General features: G+C 48.3%; 1 long non-coding RNA gene across 1 annotated transcript; it reads left to right on the top strand.

Annotated features, from left to right (window-relative positions):
* The first annotated feature begins 5,346 nt into the window (after positions 1-5,346).
* Positions 5,347-8,635, top strand: LOC119049758 (uncharacterized). The gene is made up of 3 exons (XR_008390386.1): positions 5,347-5,441; positions 6,158-6,276; positions 8,582-8,635. It is a non-coding gene; the product is annotated as an uncharacterized LOC119049758 (long non-coding RNA).
* The last annotated feature ends 5,933 nt before the right edge of the window (positions 8,636-14,568 follow it).

Below are 14,568 nucleotides of genomic sequence, written 5' to 3' on the forward strand. Positions count from 1 at the left end.
GCTTCTTTTCAACAGGAGCACAGTCCAAAGTCACCTGGGTCATACTGCAGGTCCCCAGCAAGGTTCAGGATGAAATAAATTTCTCTCGTTCTCTGAGTAGTAATGGTTCTGGGTAACAGGCTCTTGCCCTAGTTTATTGGTCCACCTTGTGGTTTATTAGGGCCCAGCCTGTGTGTGGACTTCCGTTATAATAAACTCATATTTTCTGGGTTGAGAGATCAACAATAAAATTGGGCTATTATTGAACCGTAGTCTTGATATTCAGCCCTTGCTCAAGAACACAAGAGGAGAAATTAAAGACAGAAGGCCAGAGAGAAATGGCAAGAACAACCCATGGATATGGAATCACAGTTCTGATATTTACACATTTATCTCAGCAGGTCTTTTTGATGATAGGGCTCACTATTTGTCATGGGACATATCTGGTAGAGAAGTTTTTGACTGAGAAATTAAAGGCAGAGTCAAATTCATTTCTCCTCTACACAGTTATCACGCCCACATGTCTACAAAATGACTGGGTCTTCACCTGTGCATTTGCTACTTGTGTTGTCTACAGAATATGAGGTTGAATGTTACAAACAAAAAGCCAAGAGAGCCCTGGCTGGTGTGGCCCAGTGGATTGAGTGCCTGCCTGTCACTCAAAGGGTCACTGGTTTGATTCCCAGTCGGGGCACATGCCTGGGTTGTGGGCCAGGTCCCCAGTGGGGGGTGCACAAGAGGCAACCACACACTGATGTTTCCTTCTCTTTCTCTCTCCCTTCTCATCTCTAAAAAATAAATAAATAAAATATTTTTAAAAAACAAAAGAGAAAGGTAGTAGTGTTCTTCCTTGTTGAATTTTTCACCATTCGATTTTTTTCCTTCAGGTGATAATGAGCCACTGGCAGACCTGTGTTGTGAGGAAATTCTATGCTTTTTCTCTAGTCAAACAAAAACCCAAGAGTACCAACATCTTCTGCTGCTGCTGTTGTTTTCTTTCGTGTTACTCATCCTGGACTGAGGAAAACTGTTTAAAGTTGTGCAAAGTGCTTCCGGGGGCAAAGGGCTCTAACTCAAAACATCACTGGCACGGGATCCGTTTCAAAAGGCCCTGCCGTAACGTCCACCATAGAGAGAAACCTTCGCTTCCATTATGCCCCAGCTCTTTGAAATGGATTTTTAAATTACCCACCTTTGCATTTCATCATGAATGTTTCAGGGAAATTATCCTGTGATCATGCCAACAAATGGCTGCAGACCTCAGGTTGGCGATTGCTCCTGTTCACTGAAGGTTCCCAGCAGACCCTGTCAGGAATTTCAATGCCTGGCAAGTCGGGGCGGCTAATATACCGTAACTGGCATTTTCTTATTAGACGAACACCCAAGTCGGCTCTCATTGGTAGCGATGACCCTAATTAAGAGAACCATGATTTCAAAGCCCAATCTTTTGCATTTTAACAATCAAATCTGGATATGGTTGTGCTGGCCAAAGAATTATGGGGTTTTTTCCCTAGAAAATTGGCACAATCTAACGTTAATTTTTTGGCCAAATGTCCATCACATGTTTTGGGGTTTTTTTTCCAAGCCCCTTCTCAAAATAAGAGGCTTCTTTCTAGCCATTGACTACCTGTATGACTAGGTTAAAAGTGTACATCTATACTCTGTGAACATAAGTGTGCTCACCTCTGTCTTCACCAAGTGCCTCTAGTTTTTTAGCTGCAAGAGACCTTAGGGAAACATCTCCAAATGAACCTCCACTTCCTTAAGTGGAAGAACTGAAGGCTTGGAAGCTAATGAGTTTGCTTTAGATTATTAGCTGGAGAGAGGTTGAGTCTCTTGATAAGGCTACTAAAAAAACCCCAAAATAATACCTGTTAAAGATGTTACCAGTGGCACCTGCTGATGAACTTGACTTTTTTTTTCAAACTCATCCATTTGGCAGAAATTGTTAATTGGGGGGAACTACTACAAATGTGACTCACACTGAAATTTTATGGTCACGTCGCTCAAAGGGACCGTTACCAGGAAATGACCTTGCGTCACGGTGTGAGGCGCTTCAGTGCCCTGTCTCAATGCGTATACAAAAATGTATAAGTTACTGGATGGGAGCCAGAACAAATCCATCGCATCTTTATGTGCCAGTGATGAGGAGATGCTATGACAATAAGAAGCCATGTCTGGAGGGCGTTTCACAACTCATGGCGAACTTTTACCTGTGGTACTTCTTGAACAACAGTTTCCTGCCCCCAACAGCAAAAATGCAGGGTAAAGGCAAGAACTTTGGGTGCGGCAGTATTATCACCTCCACTCCACTGCAGAAAATAAGAACCTTTCCTTAAATTAAAAAAAAAAAAAATCCAGGTTTTCAAAGCGTAAAGCCGTGTGCTTGTCACTATGATATCCTATTTTCCTGAAAGCAAAAATGATGATGGGTAGCCCTGGCTGGTGTAGCTCAGTGGATTGAGCGTAAGCCTGCGAACCAAAGGATTTCGATTCGATTCCCAGTCAGGGCACATGCCTGGGTTGCAGGCCAGTTCCCAGCAGGGGACGCACGAGAGGCAAGCATACATTGATATTTCTCTCCCTTTCTCCTTACCTTCTCCTCTAAAGATAAATAAATAAAATCTAAAAAAAAATGATGATGGGTAATATAGTATAAAGAGAAAAAGAATGCAGCTTATCATTTATGGTTATCATTGATGACCATAGCAGTCATTCACAAAACGACCCTCTGGGCATCGTCTTGCATGGAACGCAGACATGGAAATCTGCAGGGGAGGACCCATCACCCCAGGGTCAATGATGAGCACATGGAGGCTCAGGAAAGTGAGCTGATTTCTTTGATGTCACGGAGCCGGTCAATGGCAGGAGTGGGATTTGGGAGCTTGACTCCAAACACATTGTTCCTGACTATTTACTTACTTCATGACACTATAATGTACATGTGTGACAAGATTCTAGCTTGATGGCAATAAAAGCACAGACAGAAATCAGTGGTAAGAGCTGCCCCCCACAAGCTTCAGTTAGTACAGAAGAAAATCTTCCTTGGCAGAGAAAAGTCAACATGAAAGGCTGTGTGTTTGTGTATTTGTGTGTATGAAACAGGGTAAGAAACAGGTGTGTGTGTATGATATATATTATACCTCTATTTTATTTATGGATATGTGTAAGTTAAAAATAACATGGAAAGGAAATATTAAATAAATACTAAAACATTTTTTAAAAGAGAAACAATAGATAATACTAGTAAGACCTTTCACAAACCCTAAAACACAGTTACGAAGCAGAATTTACTTTATAAGTTTGGTGCGAGAGACAGATTGCTACCAGTAGTAGAGACAACTTTTTATCAGGATTTAATTGTTAAGAGTTGCTTCAATTCGAGGGAAATGACTTAGCCTTCAGGATATGCAGATTGCTATTATAATAAGCCGTGTTTTCTAACGAGGGGAGGGCCTTCAGCGATTCTTGCAAGAGCGAAAACTTCCAGGAACTATCCTTTCTGCTATTATAGATTAATAAATTTTAGCAGTGCCATACCACAGATCTTTGGCACTGACCTATATAGAAACATTAATATCTGATGATATTGATTTCACAGGCGAAGTCCAGGACCTTATGGTAAAGCGAGAGAAAGGCCGTAAGACCCACCAAACGAGACCCAGGGAAGTGATAACCACCACCGGAGCTCGGGATGGGCTTGGTGACGACACCCATCCTCCTCAGGGGTCTCTGGACACTGGTGCACATTTCCTGTGCACGACCACCTAACACACTGCCGCTTCCTGGATTCTCCGTGACTGTCACGGGTGAACTGAGTGGTGCTGTAGCTCAGGGCCCCTTGGATGGCATTCTGTATACGCCCCAACCTGAGGCAGGGGTGACGGCGCTATGGCCACTAGGAATGAATGCTCTTCTCCTCGGAACTATTAGGAAGAGATGGGCAAAGACCCAGATAGGGCCATGGAACAAGGGTGCTTTTGCAGCTCGGCAGTCGGGGCGCCGATTCTTCCCAGGTGCACTGTTCCCGGGGGACCGTGCAGGAAGTGTCGCCCCTGGAAAGCAACTGGGCAGCAGACCAGGAGCTAGAAGAAGTGGCGACCCCCTTTCTGCCCTCCCCTCCCACCCTCCCCTGCTCTCCCCTGCCCTCCCCTGCCCCCAGGTCACTACCTTGGATTATTGCTATAATGCACAAGCTGTTCAATGTGTTGCAGCCATGACCCTCTCTAAGTAGGAAAGCCAGCCCTGGCTGGTGTGGCTCAGTGGATTGAGCACTGGCCTGTGAACCAAGGGGTCACTTGTTTGAGTCCCAGTCAGGGCACGTGCCTGGGATGAGGGCCAGGTCCCCAGTAGGAGGCGTGCAAGAGGCAACCACACATGGATGTTTCTCTCCTTCTCTTTTGCCCTCCCTTCCCTTCTCTCTGAATGTAAATGAATAAAATATTTTTTAAATATGAAAGCCAGACAGCAGCATACACAAGCAAGCAGAAGCATGAACGGACAGCCAGGTCAGGAAGCCAGCCTCCTAAATCCCCTTCGGGCCTGGGGGTAGGGACTTGGTCTCCCAGTGTCTCGTCTTAGCTGTCCGTCCCCCAGGCCACTTTCTCAGAACGGCCAGCGGGGGCGAACATCTGAGACGCCTATCTTCCAGTCTGCTTATCTTTTCTCCTGTCACTTTCACTGATGCTCTCTGCTCTTCCTGAAGGCTGACCTTTCACAAATGTTGGTTTTGTTTTAGAGATGCCCTATTGTAAATAAGAGAGCAGAGTTCAGAGAGCAAAAGCCAGCGGAGCTGGAAGGCTGTGTGGGGACTGAGGAGCCCTGTGTCGCCGGCCAGGGGCGAATGTTAACCTGCCCGGGGGCTGTGAGGAGGAGCAGGGGTCAGGTCCACCCCCGATGCTTCAGCCCAGCTTGGTTTTGTAACATCCCCCTGGGGAAACATTAACAGCAAGAGCAACGTGCTGGTGGACTCCCACGTTTGCTGTGGGGGGGTTTCTGGACGTGCCGGTAAATATCTGGGAAACTCACAGGGAGCCGCTGGGACACAGATGGTTACTGAACGGTGCTGGCGTTGGTCACTGGAGAATGTGCTGTTCACATTCATATCCGCCATGTTGGTTCGGTCTGTGTGAAGGGGAGTCCCTGTTAGATGCGCCCCCAGCTCCATTCCCAGGGGGCAGGGCACTCCGGCTGGGCAAATCAAATGACTTCTCTGAGCCATTTCTTAAACAAGCAGGAGAATAAGCGCAATATTCCCTCTCCACCCGCCCTCCAAAGGTTGTTGAAACTCAAGGGAGATCATGCATACCAAGCCACCTTGTCAGCTTGCAAAGGGTGCTTGGGGCTCGGGCTGGTATCACTCACTGATTTCTGTTTCAAGTGCCAGACGGTCGTCCCGGCCCGCGTGGCTCAGTTGGTTGGAGCGGCGTCCCTAGACGGGAAGGCTGCGGGTTCAGTTCCTGGTCAGTGCACATACGAGAGGGCAAGTGATGGATGACTCTCTCTCACGTCGATGTTTCTCTCTCCCCCTTCCTCTGTCTCTGAAAGCAATGGAAAAAATGTCCTCAGGTGACGATTAAAAAAACGTTACTGGTGGTCAAAACACAGGGCATTCCAAAATTAGAAAAGTTCCACTAATAATATATATCTGGGCCTAGCACGGGGACGATGGCGGGCAGATAATAGATTAGATGACCCCTGCCAGTTGGGAGATGGAGAACTCCGCATCTGCAGCGCACGGAGTGAAGCCAAAGTCCCCGAGTGGCCATCTCTCCTTCCGCAAACCTCAGAAAGGCCAGCGCTGCTCAGAGGCAGTGAGTCCCAAGGCCTGGGGCAGCGCCCCCGGGTCACGGGGCTTGCGGATGCTTCTGAGCGAGGACTGCCCGTTCGATGGTGGTCTTGGCACCACCTCTGAAGGAGAGCAACAGCAATCAGGCTTCTTCCGCGCCATCGAAGCCTGGAGCAGGCAGAGAGAGTTTCTCACCACAGTGCGAGAAGGGCCATCCCAGGCTCCCAGGCAAATGCCCCTCCCCCACCCACCCCGGAGTCGCTCAGGGCGCCCCAGTGGCTTCTCAGAACCGTCCCAGGTGCCCTGTGAACGCTCCCCCCATCAGCTCTTTTAACCCCCTCTCTGGCCTCTCTCTGCCAGGTGTTGAATTGGAGCTCTTTGTCATTTCAGGGCATCTTGACATGTGTCCCCATTGTGAAGTTTCCTCTGTAGTGCTTTTTATTCGGAAAGAGCCTCTTTAAAGGACAATATGAAAACAGCTTCTTCACACTGGTTCCAGTGAGAAATGGGTGAGTGGGGGGAGAGAGAGCCCCGATACTGGGGTAAAAGCTGGCCGCTGCCGGGTGGAGCCTGTTCCTTCATTCAGCCCGTCATTCAAAGTGGAGATGGAGACCACCGGACCTCACACCTGCAAGGGGAGGATGAGAAAGGAAACCTCGGCTCCGCCCCTAGAAGGGCGTGGCCCCGGGAAACACGGGGGTCCCTACTGTCTCTCCGTCATCCTCGTAGGTAGCATGAGCAACATCACGACCCACAACGTTTTTATTCAGAAGTCACCCACTTAGTGTGAATTCTTCAAGGCTTAGACTGCTTCTAACCCCTCCCTACATCCTCACCACCTTCAGCTAACGGCCTCAAACCCCTAGAACACAGTGAGTATTCCATTCATACAATACCACTGAGCACCGGTCACGAACCAGGGACAGTGCAGTTGTCGTCATACAGAATGGTATAGCTCATCACGGAAAACAACCCCTTGAGTTGTGTCTCGTCATTCCCACGTCACGGGGGTGGACAATCCTGCTGGAAGATATTTAGCAGGTCATCGGGGGTCCCAAAGTCTGGCGACACCACTTCAGGGCCACCACCGCCTCCTGTGGGGCTGCCGGCACCAACGGTCCCAACTCCATCGTGTGAAAGATAGTTTTCCTCCCCCTTTTCTCATGCCGCTCCCAACCCCTGCTCCACAGACGCACCTGCGTTCGAGTCTGTCTGCAAGTACCCTTCTCTATCCCGCTGATCGACCTGTCGATTCTCATGCCCACGGGCCTTTCTCAATGACTGCCCATTGGGGAAAAATGCTTTAATACTTACTAGAGCAAGCCCTCCCTAATTATTCTTTCCTAGGTGCATTGGGTTATTCCAGCTCTTCATGCATCCAATGAACTTTCTAATCACATAAAGAAGTGCCAAAAGGGTACCACTGGGATTCTGATGGCTTTGTTAGAACCACAAATAAATCAGCATGAACCTGTACTGCTCAGATCTCTTTTGCAAATGCCTCCTCACTTACTCAGGGCCCTCCATTAATTCTCTGTTCTGAATTAGATGATTCGCTTATACTTCTAAGTGTTTACTGCTTCTGTGCAGGAAGACTATGGGGTTTTGGACCTGTTCCTTTGCTATGTAGCTGCCTTCATGAACGCCCTCACTCATTTTTTTTCTAAATAATTATTTCAGGTGTCAAAGGTTAAAATTATGGTCTTCAAAAAAACTGGGTTTCTCCTTTCTGAGTTGTTGTATCTTTTGATTGTTGTGTTTTTGATGCCTCCTGTGTGCTGGAGAGAACAGCATTATTATGCAAATCTTGTTTCTGGTTTTCACGTGAGTAGAAGTGGGACGTGTTGCTGATGAGAATATGTATATTAGTGGATTGAAATGTGTAGTCACAGGCTTTTAAACTACTTGTAACTGAGATTCGTGGTATTTCTTTGCATCCCTGGGAAAAGCTCTGTGCTATATTCTTTTATACTGTTCGGTCCTAATGCTTTGTCTTCTAGTTCTTTTCTTAATGTATAAGGTTTTCTCTCTACTTGTTGAGGCTATTGGTACACCCAGGTTATATATGCGTCTGGAATTAATAGCAGTGTTTTGTGTTTTCTGGAAAAAAAATGATTAATTGTGCTGAGTGCTGGAATTTGTTTAGCACAGGTTTATAGAGAAGGGCCTTATCATTTCTATCCCCACATCTGTTACTAGACCATTTCTCAGTTCTAATTTTGTTTATTTGTACTATCTATTTTACTATCTTAGGGGAATTCTAGAGGCATGGCTGGAATTGTGTTCCCTATAAAAATAATATTTGAATAATGAACTCGTTTCATTTTTGTCTTATTTAATAATGCTATTAATTTGCTTTTCCCTGCAGTTTTGGAAGCATCCAATAACTTTTTTGAGTAGCATTCCAGTTTTGCTTTTCAAATAATTCTATTTATAAATCTGCTCTTGACCATATAAATCATTAAAATAGTAAGTTTTCTAAATAGATTGCTTTGAATTTTTTTTTACCCAGGTAAGTTGTTTTTTTTTTTTTTTTAACTTTGGGGGAGGATCTTTTTATGACTTAGAATATGATTCATTGTTCCCTCTTCAACTTTTCACTGGCTACCTAGACAGAGTTTTTTATTAACAGGGTAAAACATTCGTGCCTGGGCTGCTTCTCCGTGTTCGCCCCAGGGGCACCGCGCCGCCACCCTGGTGGGGCTAGATGGCCAGTAACTGAGTCAGCCGAAGGGGCTTGTTTGAGCACTTTCCGTACCAAGGCAGCTTTCTTTCTTTTCCTGCTCCTCAAATCGTATTTCTCTTTCATTTCAGATACAAACACTGGTCACTCGTGGTTAGTGGAATATTGATGTTGCTGCTTCCACACACACACTTTGTTTTGCGGGAACCCATATTCGTAGGCGGAGGTCACAATCAACCTAGGGGACTCCCCTTAGTGCTTGCGGGAGACCTCAACGACCCTCATTGGCACCACCCCCACCTAGTGGCAAGTCTCAGAATTACAGGCAGAGGGTCTCGGCGTGAAAAGCAACATCTGTGAATTTCACATCTTCAAAATGTAATCTGATTCATAAACCAAAAGAGGCATAATGATACATTAGAAAATAAAACATTAGGAAAGTATTTCACTACAATATAAGATGGTAGTTATTCCAGCCTGTCGCATTATATTAGACAGAAGTAAATTCCAACAGTTAAATCCCAGAAGCCTATGTTTGCTTTCCTTGAGGGGCTGAGAGCGGTAAAATCATCCACTCGAGATTCGATGGGTCATGTATTCTGTGCAGACAATGAAACGCCAGGGATTGTCTCAAATGTTTGTATTAGAAATCCTTAGGAATAACCACATTCGTTATTGTTTTTGGATTAGCCTTCTAAACTTCCATCAACTTCTCTGCTCAGCTGCTCCTGATCACCAGCTTCTGCTGGGTAACAGGACACACTCGGTGATGCTCACGACAGCGGAAACAGCCCAGTCACGTGGCTCGACCCTGAAAACCCGGGGGTGGGGGAGGGGCAGGCCACCTAACAGCAGTCTGACGATAACTTAAATTCATAACTAAAATCATCATTCCTTTCACCTTTATGCTAATGGGAATAAAATCATCCAATATTTTCATCTCTCTTGTGGCTTCCAAAACAACCAGGTTTGTACTGGAAGGCCCTCCAGTGTAAGATAAGTCTTTTTTTTGTTTTTTTTTTTCTTGCCAAGATAATGCTTCTTATTTGCCAAAAGAGCATCTTCCCATCTGAACTGAGGCCTGCCTTCAGTAGCACCCTAAAAAAGGGGGGCCAAAATCCTGCCCCAGCTATACCTTAAAAGAGTAAATAAAGGCAAAAATTTCAGGCACCACTCATGGCAGAGTTATAGTCTTAAAAATGGAAAGATTTCTATTTGCTTTGCATGTTCTGCAAGAAAGGGTAGTGAGTCTTTTTCATGTTCTGGTTTTGGTTTTTAGGTTCCTCTTATTGGAGGAATTTAAATTGAGGCTAGGCAAAAAAAAAATGAAAGAAAGAAAGAGAGGGAAGGGAGGGAGAGAGAGGGGGAGGGAAGAAGGAGGGAGAAAAGGAAAAACAGACAAACATGCCCAAAAGACCAGGTTTACAATAGAAAGCAACCAAAAGCAGCAGAAAGAAGGGGGAATGAGTGGATGGTGCACCCTCGAAAGAGACAGACAGAGCCGGCCCCGTGGGAGATGCAGCCCTCGTACCGTATGAGACAGAAGTAAATGCCCAGCCGGCCCTCACCACCAAACTCTGAGTCATTCTCAAAACACCCAGATCTCAGCGATAGCAAACTGTTCAAAATAAAGACACTCAATTAGCCGTGTAACTACAGAAAATGAGAGCCATCATATCCACTGCCTTTACGGACGCAGCTCACAGCGTCGAACGATGATAAAAACTTTGATGGAGGCACACAAACACAAATTAACAAAACATTAACTAAAACGAGAAAGCTGCTGTTGGCGTTTGGAGCTGTGAGCAGAACAGCCCTCCTTCCCAGCTTGCGGAAGAGCTCACTTTCAGGCCTCCGGCCGCAGTCACAGAGAGTGAAGGCCCTCCCTGCCCTCCGCCACCCAGGGGACCTCCCAGGAATGGTGTCAGGGCCTCTGATCCTCACGCAAGGGCGGCCTTTGCCTGGCCAAGTGCATGCGGAGAGAAACGCACCATGCACCCAGCTTTAAATGCAGTAAAGGCTCCCGATCAAGGAACTCAGGAGTCCCTGCTGGGTGGGGGCGATTTTAATGCTAATGCCAGAAAGTATCATCTTCAAGACCTGAGCCAGACGCCCAGCTGAGGCCCCAGGGAGGAATTATTCCAAAGTCCTCTGTGGCAGCAGTATTATTACTGCCCTTGTTGTTGTTGTTACTCCTAGTTCTCTATCACCTCCCAATAATCACATTTCAAGAGCATGAACATGGTGAATAAGACAGCATATGGAGAGAGGATTTGGTGGAATTTTTCAACTTGCCTGTCGGTGTGTGTGACGATTTCCTAAGGGGTCTTATCCTTTCTTCTAGTTCCCAGATCAAGTCCTGACGGCTTTCAAATAATTTCGTATGGGCATTAAGTAATGCAGTCTGGAACTAGAGTTGATCGGGCATCATTTTCCTTCAAAATCGTCAAGGTCCAAGGAAAAGAGGCACGGGAGACTTGGAAGGGGAGGGGGTGGGGGGCGGGCGGTCCTGGGGCCCTGCCCTGGGCTTTCACACACAGCAGTGTTCTGGGGAGCCCTGCTGCAGCCCACCACGCCCCCCCACCCCCAGCCCCGAGAATGAAAACAAATGATTTTTGGCGACAATATCAAGGGGCTACACACTGACCTGCATGATGCAGGGACTCTGTGCGGCTTGAGTTTTTACAGACAGCCGCATGAAGCAATTTTCCTATGAATTTCTTGGGGAACCGGCCTGCAGTCCGTCTGTTCCATGGACCCCTACGCAGAAACCACCAAGTTCGACAGGAGACAAGCCAGGGATGGGGGAGAGGCCTATGCGCCACCCACGAGGAGGGCGCTCACGGCTCGTACATCCCCCCAGGCAGTGAGATGGGAAAGGACCTGCCTGGGAAGAGACAGACGTGGGTACCAAAACCAACCCTCTGCCCTGGCTGGGTGGCTCCGCTGGTTGGGGTGTCGCCCCCTCCACCGAAAGGCTGCTGTGGGGTCCATCCGTGGTCAGGACGCGTATGAGAGACAAGCGATGGATGTTTCTCTGTCTCCCTCCCTCTCTCTCTAAAATAAATAAACATCTCCTCAGCCGAGGATTCATTTTTAAAAAATCAACCCTCAAATGAGCAGAGGGAGTCGGCTAATTCTCTTGTCCTGCCAGGAAACGAGTCAGCTGCCCTGTCTTTGTCTTGAAGGTGTGCAGGATGTGTGGGAACAGCCCTTGCGGCCCCGGCGGGCCCTCCGCCCCCTCCAGGGGCAGGCAGGTGGGCTCAATAAGCTCACAGCAGGTGGGGAAGTGTCCAGGGTCAGAGGAGATATGGACTCTGCAGAGGCACCTTTCCCTGGGAGCGGGAAGTGGGCCGCTGGGGGCGGGGAGCCGGGCTCCGCACGCCCGGCCAGCAACAGGACAGGGCAGCCATCTGGCAGCCACACAGGGGCTCTCCGTGGAAATGCGTCCCTGCCCAAAGGAAGCACCTTTCTCCCACAGGTTCCTTTAAGGCGACAGCGACCTCACAGCCCGAGGCGGAAGATGTCGCCCCAACCTGGCCTGGGGGGGTGTTTGTTTATGCAATCTTTAAATAACTCATCTTCATCCCTATTGAGCCCATCACGGAGTGTCAGAAATAAATGTGTCGCCTTGGCCTATTGTTTGCAGAGGAGCATTGTCGAGCGAGGAAGAGATATTGCAGACACGGAGGAAGATACACGCAGGAGTGTGACCTTCCACTGCACTACCTATAACCAATCTCATCAAATTAAAGCACTGTATATTTTCCTTAATAATCTCTGATTAGGCTGAGCCGATGAGTGGACACGAACACCCGCCATTGCTATGCAGCGGGATGTCTGCTTAGCACCAGCAAAGCGTTTGGGAATAAGTGAGCAAAATGCTTTAATTTGATAGGGTTAGAATCCTGCAGGCTCCGGGGTGAGAGGTCCCCAACAGCCCCGCTCACACTGAATATGCAGAAATAAAAAAGTAAATTGCTTGCATCTGCTGCAGGCGGCAGGGAAAATGATCTGATTGGACCGTCCGAGGCCTCTCCATCTCTTTTGGGTTAGACAGAGGGTTTCAGAGCATCAAAAGCTTGTAATTGGAGTAATTCTGAATTAATGGACACGCACACGCGCGCTCACACACACACACACACACACACAGATGCACGCACACACAACATTCTGAGGCAGCTGTTTGCAGAAGCCTGCCTGCTTAGGAATGCTCCCAGATTGCAAAGAAGCAGCCTCATAAATAATGTCTCCTTCCCCTGCCGCTCCAAACGGACCCTAACTGCTGGTCTGAATTTGACAACAGGTAACCGACCTAGCTAGCCCTCTTATCTGGCTCCTGCTTCTGCCAGGAAGCCTGGAACTATCGGGCCTGATCGCCGCATCTTCCTGAAATAGACATGCACTCACTTCCTCCTGCATGAAGAGAGGAGGGTTCAGCAAGGGTTTCCCGCGATCCCCAGAACTTGACAGAGGAAGCCCGGGTTTCGCCCTGCTGTGTGGTGTGGGATTTCACCTGCGTATTTCATCAATGGGCGTCCTGGGTGGGAATGCAAGGTCTTTGGGGCACAGGCCCGTTCAGTTTCACAGAGGATGTCACCTTGACCTGTTCCCAGGACCCCACTCGGGGACCCGCCTCGCCGATCACGTGTGGCCTGGCTTCATCTGCCGTTTTTGTTTAGCGTTCCAGGCCCACGAGGCGGAGGTTGGGTCTGCATTCTGTTTTCGCGTTACTTCATTGTATCAGCTCACGATGGCTCGCAGACCTCTGCAGCACTGCCCGGTCCCATAATCGGCGAGCTTGTGCCAGGCAGGAAAAGCAACAATGGCTTCTGCCGGTGGAGAGCAGCCCCCGCCCAGGGAGGGAGAAACACAAATATGGAAAGCCAAAGACAGCCAAGGGCATGCATCCTGCGAGGCCCAATCTCGAGGTCACCTTTCAGCCAGGCAATGGTCTGGGGAGGCAGCCTTGACCAGACAAGCTGGATCTGGGCTGAGGGCTCCCGAACGCTCTTGGCCAGCCTTGCCTTAAAGGGACCGCTCCACACTGCCCTGGTATCTCGGGAGTACGTGGGGCCGACGACTGAGTGCAGAACAGGTTCTCCACGCCCTGTTCCTGCCCAGGCCTCCCTGACAGCATCCCAACAGCCTGCTTCCTGCAAACATCGGGTTGATACGCTTTCTCATGCCATCAAACAAGCTAGAAACATTCTATACCTTGTACATAGAATTTTATTTATGTGTACACACACACACAAATATAATTATTGTCAGTGTGGGCCAATCGACTGATTTAACCCCACCACGGCAAAGGAAGTCTGAGTCCATGCAGGACCGCTCGGGGCTGGCAGGGCCATTGGGGCTGGCGGGGTGGGTGCTGCGACTTGGTCTCTCCGTTTGCACAAGCCCCTTCTTCCCAAAGCTTCTGCTTCCACCCCAGGGCTCAGCTCTGGTCTCTATCATCCTGAAGTCCCCTTTGTCTGCCTGGTCAGCGCAGCCACAGTCTATTGAAAGGTATTTGTCAACAATTATCTGTCTATTAAGGAGTAGTCAATCACCACGGGCCCCAACGGCCAGGCCTCCAGGGCCGGGCTATTGATAGGAAATGGTCAATACCCCATCCATCCCCTTTCTCGGAGGCGAAACGCAGTCCCCTGGTCCCCCCGAGCCACTGTCTGGCCCAGCCTCTAACGGCACCCCATTCTCAGCTACTATTCCGTCTGAATGAACAAGTGCCTTTTTAGCAATCTGCATAAAGGGCCCTTATTAAAATCCTGTTGGGCCAGGGTGGGGGCAAATAGCACAATTAAGGATATTCCGGGAGGAAGGGGCCATGTAGGTTGGGTTGCAATCACGCCTCCAAATTTTAAAAGCAGAAGAACGCTCATGAAGGATGCTTTAAATCAGCTTGGTGGGAATTCACACCCATAAATACTTTCCTGTCCACTGCCACAAAAGTGAGAGCTTTTTTCCCTAATTTGGGACCAAAAGGTTGCGATATTAGCCAATGGGTGTTCGTGCATATTGAATTTAGAAATCTTGCTGTGGGTTTTGTCGTTATTATCATAAAGGGCTTGTCTCTTCCCGAGAGAAGAAAGACTGGGGCATGGGAATGTCT

Source organism: Artibeus jamaicensis, unplaced genomic scaffold (genome assembly GCF_021234435.1).
Source record: "Artibeus jamaicensis isolate MK-2021 breed Jamaican fruit bat unplaced genomic scaffold, CSHL_Jam_final scaffold_612, whole genome shotgun sequence".
Taxonomy (NCBI): domain Eukaryota; kingdom Metazoa; phylum Chordata; class Mammalia; order Chiroptera; family Phyllostomidae; genus Artibeus; species Artibeus jamaicensis.